Below are 7,586 nucleotides of genomic sequence, written 5' to 3' on the forward strand. Positions count from 1 at the left end.
GGGGAAGGACCGAGGGCCGGGTCAGGGTGGGATGGGGAGGGACTGAAGGTAGGGTCAGGGAGGGACGGGGCGTGACCGAGGGTAGGGTCAGGGTGGGATGGGGAGGGACCGAGGGTAGGGTCAGGGTGGGACGGGGAGGGACCGAGCGTAGTGTCAGGGTGGGACGGGGAAGGACCGAGGGTAGGGTCAGGGAGGGACTGAGGGTAGGGTCAGGGTGGGACGGGGAGGGACCGAGGGTAGGGTCAGGGAGGGACGGGGAGGGACTGAGGGCAGGGTCAGGGTGGGAAGGGGAGGCAGGGTCAGGGTGGGACGGGGAGGGACTGAGGGTAGGGTCAGGGTGGGACGGGGAGGGACCGAGGGTAGGGTCAGGGTGGGACGGGGAGGGACCGAGGGTAGGGTCAGGGTGGGACGGGGAAGGACCGAGGGTAGGGTCAGGGTGGGACGGGGAAGGGCCGAGGGTAGGGTCAGGGTGGGACGGGGAAGGACCGAGGGTAGGGTCAGGGAGGGACCGAGGGTAGGGTCAGGGTGGGACGGGGAGGGACCGAGGGTAGGGTCAGGGAGGGACCGAGGGTAGGGTCAGGGTGGGACGGGGAGGGACCGAGCGTAGGGTCAGGGTGGGACGGGGAAGGACCGAGGGTAGGGTCAGGGAGGGACAGGGAGGGACTGAGGGTAGGGTCAGGGAGGGACGGGGAGGGACTGAGGGCAGGGTCAGGGTGGGAAGGGGAGGCAGGGTCAGGGTGGGACGGGGAGGGACTGAGGGTAGGGTCAGGGCGGGACGGGGAGGGACTGATGGCAGGTAAGGACCTGGACAGGATTATTGACCCCATGGCTTCTCCTCCTGGAGACCCCCTCATTTGGGTCCTGACTAAGGCGAGTGAGACATTGCCATTTCGGCCTTGGGGCTGGAGAGTCTGAATGTCATTCGAGGCAGGATTCACACTGATCCCCTGGGTTAGAAATGCAGTGTTCTAATCATACAATAAAGTTGTAGGGTCTTTAAAAAGATTAGAGCAAACTTTGATCAATATTTTAAGTATCAGCTTTCGGTACTAATGCCCTCAGGTATTCCACAAAGAACACAACCGTTGCTGCCTCTGATTAATGGAATCCCTCCTTGGTCTTCATGTATCAGATGTGAACAAGGCTATTAGAAGATGTTAGTTGATTACAATCATTAGTGAATTATTTAGCACTATGGAGCTACCAATAATCTTGCAGACATTGTTCTGAATGGTGAGCTGCCGGCAGTGTCCTGACTGAGGATGGCACAGAACCTATTGGCCAAAGTTTTCAATGTGGAGAGTACAGGGAACGGTTCAGCTTCTAAAATGCATGAAATGCTCTGTAAACTCTGCTTTTTGTGTGAGGATGAATGTTAAGAATGATTTTATTTGCTGAATCTCGAATACATAGCCAGCACTTTACTTTAGCAATACAGTTTTGTAAAACATGAAACTGGCAGAAATTTGGGAAATAGGAAATAAGCTTTGGATACATTTTTTCAATCTGTTTTAAAAATGATGCCAAGTACTATAGCTCGAAGGACAGTGGTCATATAGACAGTGCACGGTTTCTGGTCATTAATCATCACTAAGGATGCGCGTCAGGGACTTGTTAGATGGGATATTTATCCAACGATTGAACAAGACTCTGTAATACATCAGTAATGGTCTGACCAACGTGGCCAGAAATCCTTCCACCACTTCATACAGTTCCCGAAAGGGAACAGTGTGAGGATACGTACGACGATGACCTCTTGCGCAATGCACCTCCTTGGACCCTCAGTCGCAGATGCGAGGGGGCAAATCGTGCAATTGTTAAATTTTTCATTTTATTGACATGTAAAATGTTGGCCCAGTAATTCCGTTCCAAACGTGTGAGTACGGTCGGGGTACTCACGCGTCTGGCCGGAGGAAATGCCGGTTTTCAGCATGCACAGCGCATGCGGAGAAAACCGGCATTTCCTGTCCTCTGAACGAAGGGGTTCAGAGGCACAGCGCGTGCGACTGCACAGGCAGCGCGTGCGCAGTGAACTTCGTTGATTTCATTCATGGATTCAGTGAGGTTAAGTCCTTACAACTTACACATGAAAAAAGCATGTGTAAAGTTGCTCCAGAGGCTGCGGAGGAAGATATATTTTATCGTGGAGCTTCTGAAAGGCAATATTTTTGTTTGGGAAAGGGAGGAAAGTTATTTTAAGAAATGCTGAGGTAAGTTTTAAAGTTTAATTTTTTTTTTTAAACGGGTTTTCAGTACTTTAGGTAGAAGGAGCAATTGTGGCTGTGTGAATTGAATTTGCTGTGTTTATTAAATGTGAAAATGACTGTTCTAAAATGAGTAATGTAACATTTCCAACATTTTTAAGAAAGAAACTTTTCATCAGTAATATATTCTTTTAAGTAATTATGTATGTATGTCTGTATATATTCCTTTACGTATATGTATATATTCCTTCACTTATGTGTATGAATGTATGTATTTAATTATGATTTTCCAATAAGTTACTTTCTCTGAAAGTCATAATTAAATACATACATTCATACACATAAGTAAAGGAATATATACATACATATACGCAAAGGAATATATACAGACATACATACATAATTACTTAAAAGAATATATTACTGATGAAAAGTTTCTTTCTTAAAAATGTTGGAGTCATTTTCACATTTAATAAACACAGCAAATTCAATTCACATAGCCACAATTGCTCCTTCTACCTACAGTACTGAAAACCCGTTTTAAAAAACAAAAATAAACTTTAAAACTTACCTCAGCATTTCTTAAAATAACTTTCCTCCCTTTCCCAAACAAAAATATTGCCTTTCAGAAGCTCCACGATAAAATATATCTTCCTCCGCAGCCTCTGGAGCAACTGTACTCATGCTTTTTTCATGTGTAAGTTGTAAGGACTTAACCTCACTGAATCCATGAATAAAAGCGGCGAATTTTACTGCGCACGCGCTGCCTGTGCAGTCGCACGCGTCTGCCTCTGAACCCCTTCGTTCAGAGGACAGGAAATGCCGGTTTTCCCCGCATGCACTGTGCATGCTGAAAACCGGCATTTCCTCCGGCCAGACGCATAAGTACCCCGACCGTACTCACGCGTTTGGAACGGAATTACTGGGCCAACATTTTACATGTCAATAAAATGAAAAATTTAACAATTGCACGATTTGCCCCCTCGCATCTGCGACTGAGGGTCCAAGGAGGTGCATTGCGCAAGAGGTCATCGTCGTACGTATCCTCACACTGTTCCCTTTCGGGAACTGTATGAAGTGGTGGAAGGATTTCTGGCCATGTTAACGCTCCTTCCATGACATAACCATCTTCATACCAGCCATTAGGGTGGTTAGTCCTATGGCGTGAGGGTTTTACGGGCTCCCACAACCCATCTGAGGGGGGGGGGGCACCCACACCCGCGGACGCAAGTATCCCGCTGGATGTCCACCCAGAATTTATAGTTGGAGCTCCGACTCCACTTGCCGGGACTGTCTGGAGCGGGGTTTGAAACCCTACTCCTTCTGGCCCAGCGGCGGGGATGCTTACCGCTACGCAAAAGGCCCACTCCACGCAAAAGGTGACACCCATACGTTTCCTGCACCTTTTCCCTCCCCGTGACTGGAGCCCTATGCTGCCACTTGAAAGACCAAGCTATCATCTGTCCTTTTTGCGGCTCCTTTGACTTCTCATTACCAATGATGAGCAGGCGCTGCGCCTCCACCTCATTGAGGAGATTGCTGAGGTCATCATCAGTTCAATTGTGAGTTCTTTTAATGCCGTGAATTGTGCTCATTCCAGCCATTTCACGTTGCTAATCTGCGTGGGCCTTTGGCATAGCGGTAGGATCCCCGCCACTGGGCCAGACGGGGTAGGGTTTCGGACCCCGCTCCAGACAGTCCCGGCAAGTGGAGTCGGAGCTCCGGCTCTAAATTCTGGGTTGACATCCAGTGGGATATTTGTGTCCGTGGGTGTGGGTGGCCCCCCCTCCTCGTATAGCTTGTGGGAGCCCGTAAAACCCTCCCGCCATAGGACTAACCACCCTAATGGCTGGTTCAAAGATGGTTACGGTCACGGAATGAGCATTAATCACGGCCATAAATCCTTCCACCACTTCATACAGTTCCCCAAAGGGAACAGTGTGAAGACACGTATGACGACGACGTTGCAAAATAAATAAATGGAATGAAAAAAATTCTTTCAGGGCTTTTAAAAGTCTTTAAATTGCTTTAATTCTGTCTAAAACTACTTCAGATTCTTCAAAATAATGCAAACGTTTTTAAAAGTTTATAAAAGTTACCAAAAGCTTCATAAAAATACCAAAAACCTATTTGAAATGCTGCTCTGCATGTAAAAATGCTTTTCAGCTTGTGAGAAACATTGGGGGCGTGTCCTATTAAACTGAGACCTCAAGGGGCGTGTCTCACTTGCACTGCGCGCTCCAGGCTTCGCGCTGGCTGCACTCCTGGGCGGCGTGACGTCAGACGCTGCCCGGGATTCTTCTCTTTCAAACAGGAATTCCAGGCGTCCCTGGAGGTGAACGGCAGGCGCGTCGGGTAAGTGCAGATTGGGGGCTTGCACGCGCGGCAAGCCCCCGACCCGAATTTCTGCCCCAATGGGTATAAACAGAAAGAAATACAAGTAATCCTTTTGGATTGTAGGATAAGTAAATCATTCCAATGAGGCACAGATATGAAAATGGCAAGTGATGTCACGGCATCAGAAAACGTGACCTCTTAAAGAAACGGATAATAAATTTTGTGGTTTTAGTTGGTTCATTCAGGTACTCAATGCCAGTATGGTTGCTAAATTAACATTTATTTAGCACGGGGTTTTCTGTAGTATGTGGGTGAACATAGAAACAGAGAAGATAGGAGCAGGAGTAGGCCATTCGGCCCCTCGAGCCTGCTCCGCCATTCAATGTGATCATGGCTGATCATCCAAATTCAGTACCCTGTCCCTGCCTTTTCCCCATATCCCTTGATCCCTTTAGCCTCAAGAAATATATCCAACTCTTTCTTGAATATATTTAATGAACTAGCCTCCACCGCCCTCTGTGGTAGAGAATTCCACAGGTTCACCACTCTCTGGGTGAAGAAATTCCTCCTCATTTCAGTCCTAAATGGCTTACCCCTTATCCTTAGACTATGACCCCTGGTTCTGGACTCCCCGGCCATCAGAAACATCCTTCCTGCATCTAGTCTGTCCAGACCTGACAGAATTTTATAGTTTTCGATGAGATCCCCTCTCAATCTTCTAAACTCCAGCGAGTATAAGCCCAATTGACACAATCTCTCCTCATACGTCATTCCTGCCATCCCAGGTATCAGCCTGGTGAATCTTCGCTGCAATCCCTCCATGGCAAGAACGTCCTTCCTCAGGTAAGGTGACCAAAACTGCACACAATACTCAAGGTGCGGTCTCACCAAGGCTCTGTACAACTGTAGCAAGACATCCTTGTTCCTGTACTCAAACCCTCTTGCTACGAAGGCCATCATACCATTTGCCTTCTTAACCGCCTGCTGCACCTGCATGCTTACCTTCAGCGACTGGTGCACAAGGACACCCAGGTCTCTTTGCACTTCCCCTTCTCCCAATCTATTGCCATTCAAATAATAATCTGCCTTCCTGTTTTTGCCACCAAAGTGGATAACCTCACATTTATCCACATTATAGTGCATTTGCCATGTTTCTGCCCAATCATCCAACCTGTCCAAATCATACTGGAGTTTCCCGACATCCTCCTTGCAGCTTACCCTCCCGCCCAGCTTTGTGTCGTCTGCAAATTTGGAGATATTACATCCAATTCCCTCGTCCAGATCATTAATATATATTGTGAACAGCTGGGGTCCTAGGACCGATCCTTGCGGTACCCCACTAGTCAATGCCTGCCACTCGGAAAACGACCCGTTTATCCCAACTCTTTGCTTTCTGTCCGCCAACCAGTTCTCTATCCAAGTCAATACCTTGCCCCCAATCCCATGTGCCTTAATTTTGCACGCTAATCTCTTGTGTGGGACCTTATCGAAAGCCTTCTGAAAGTCCAAATACACAACATCCACTGGTTCTCCCTTATCTATTTTACCAGTTCCATCCTCAAAAAATTCCAGTAGATTAGTCAAGCATGATTTACCTTTTGTAAATCCATGTTGACTTTGTCCGATCCTGTCACTGCTTTCCAAGTGCTCTGCTATTACATCTTTTATAATAGACTCTAGCATTTTCCCCACTACGGCAGCACGGTGGCATAGTGGTTAGCACTGTTGCCTCACAGCGCCAGAGACCCGGGTTCGAATCCGGCCTCGGGTGACTGTCTGTGTGGAGTTTGCACATTCTCCCCGTGTTCGCGTGGGTTTCCTCCGGGTGCTCCGGTTTCCTCCCACAGTCCAAAGATGTGCGGGTTAGGTTGATTGGCTATGATAAATTGACCCTTAGTGTTAGGGGGATTAAATACGTGGGGTTACGGGGATAGGGTGGGATATGTGTTGGTGTAGGGGTTACGGGGATCGGGTGTGATATGTGTCGGTGCAGGCTCGATGGGCCGAAATGGCCTCTATCTGCACTGTGGGGTTTCTGTGATTCTGTGATTCTGTGATACTACCAATGTCAGGCTTACCGGTCTATAATTCCCCGCTTTTTCTCTACCACCTTTTTTGAATAGTGGGGTAACATTAGCTACCCTCCAATCCATGGGTACCGTTCCAGAGTCTATCGAGTTCTGGAAGATGACCAGTAATGCATCTACTATCTCTAGGGCCACTTCCTTAAGTACCCTGGGATGTAGACCATCAGGCCCTGGGGATTTATCGGCCTTCAGTCCCATCAATTTTCCTAACACCATTTTCCTACAAATACTGATTTCTTTCAGTTCCTCTCTTTCATCAGACCCTATGTTCCCCGGCATCTCTGGGAGGTTATTTGTGTCCTCCTTTGTGAAGACAGAACCAAAGTATGTATTTAGTTGGTCTGCCATTTCCTTGTTTCCCATTATAAATTCCCCTGATTCTGACTGGAAGGGACCTACGCTTGACTTCACTAATCTTTTTCTCTTCACATATCTATAAAAGCTTTTACAGTCAGTTTTTATGTTCCCAGCTAGCTTACTCTCATATTCTATTTTCCCTTTCTTAATTAATCCCTTTGTCCTCCTTTGTTGACTCCTAAACTGCTCCCAATCCTCAGGATTATTGCTTTTTCTAGCCAATTTATATGTCCTCTCCTTGGATCTTATGCTATCCCTAATTTCCCTTGTTAGCCACGGTTGAGTCACCTTTTTTGTTTTATTTTTGTGCCAAACTGGGATGAACAAATTCTGTAGCTCATCCATTCGGTCTTTGAATGTTTGCCATTGCCTATCCACCGTCACCCTTTGAGCGCCATTCCCCACTCAATCCTACCCAACTCGCTCCTCAGACCATCGTAGTTTCCTTTATTTAAATTGAGGACCCTTGTCTCTGAGTCAACTACTTCATGCTCCATCTTAATGAAGAATTCGATCATATTATGATCGCTCCGACCCAAGGGGCCTCGTACAACAAGATTGCTAATTAATCCTTTCTCATTACATAATACCCAGTCTAAGA

This window comes from Somniosus microcephalus, chromosome 17 (genome assembly GCF_052327205.1).
Source record: "Somniosus microcephalus isolate GS21.2 chromosome 17, FLI_Smic_1.0, whole genome shotgun sequence".
Lineage (NCBI taxonomy): Eukaryota > Metazoa > Chordata > Chondrichthyes > Squaliformes > Somniosidae > Somniosus > Somniosus microcephalus.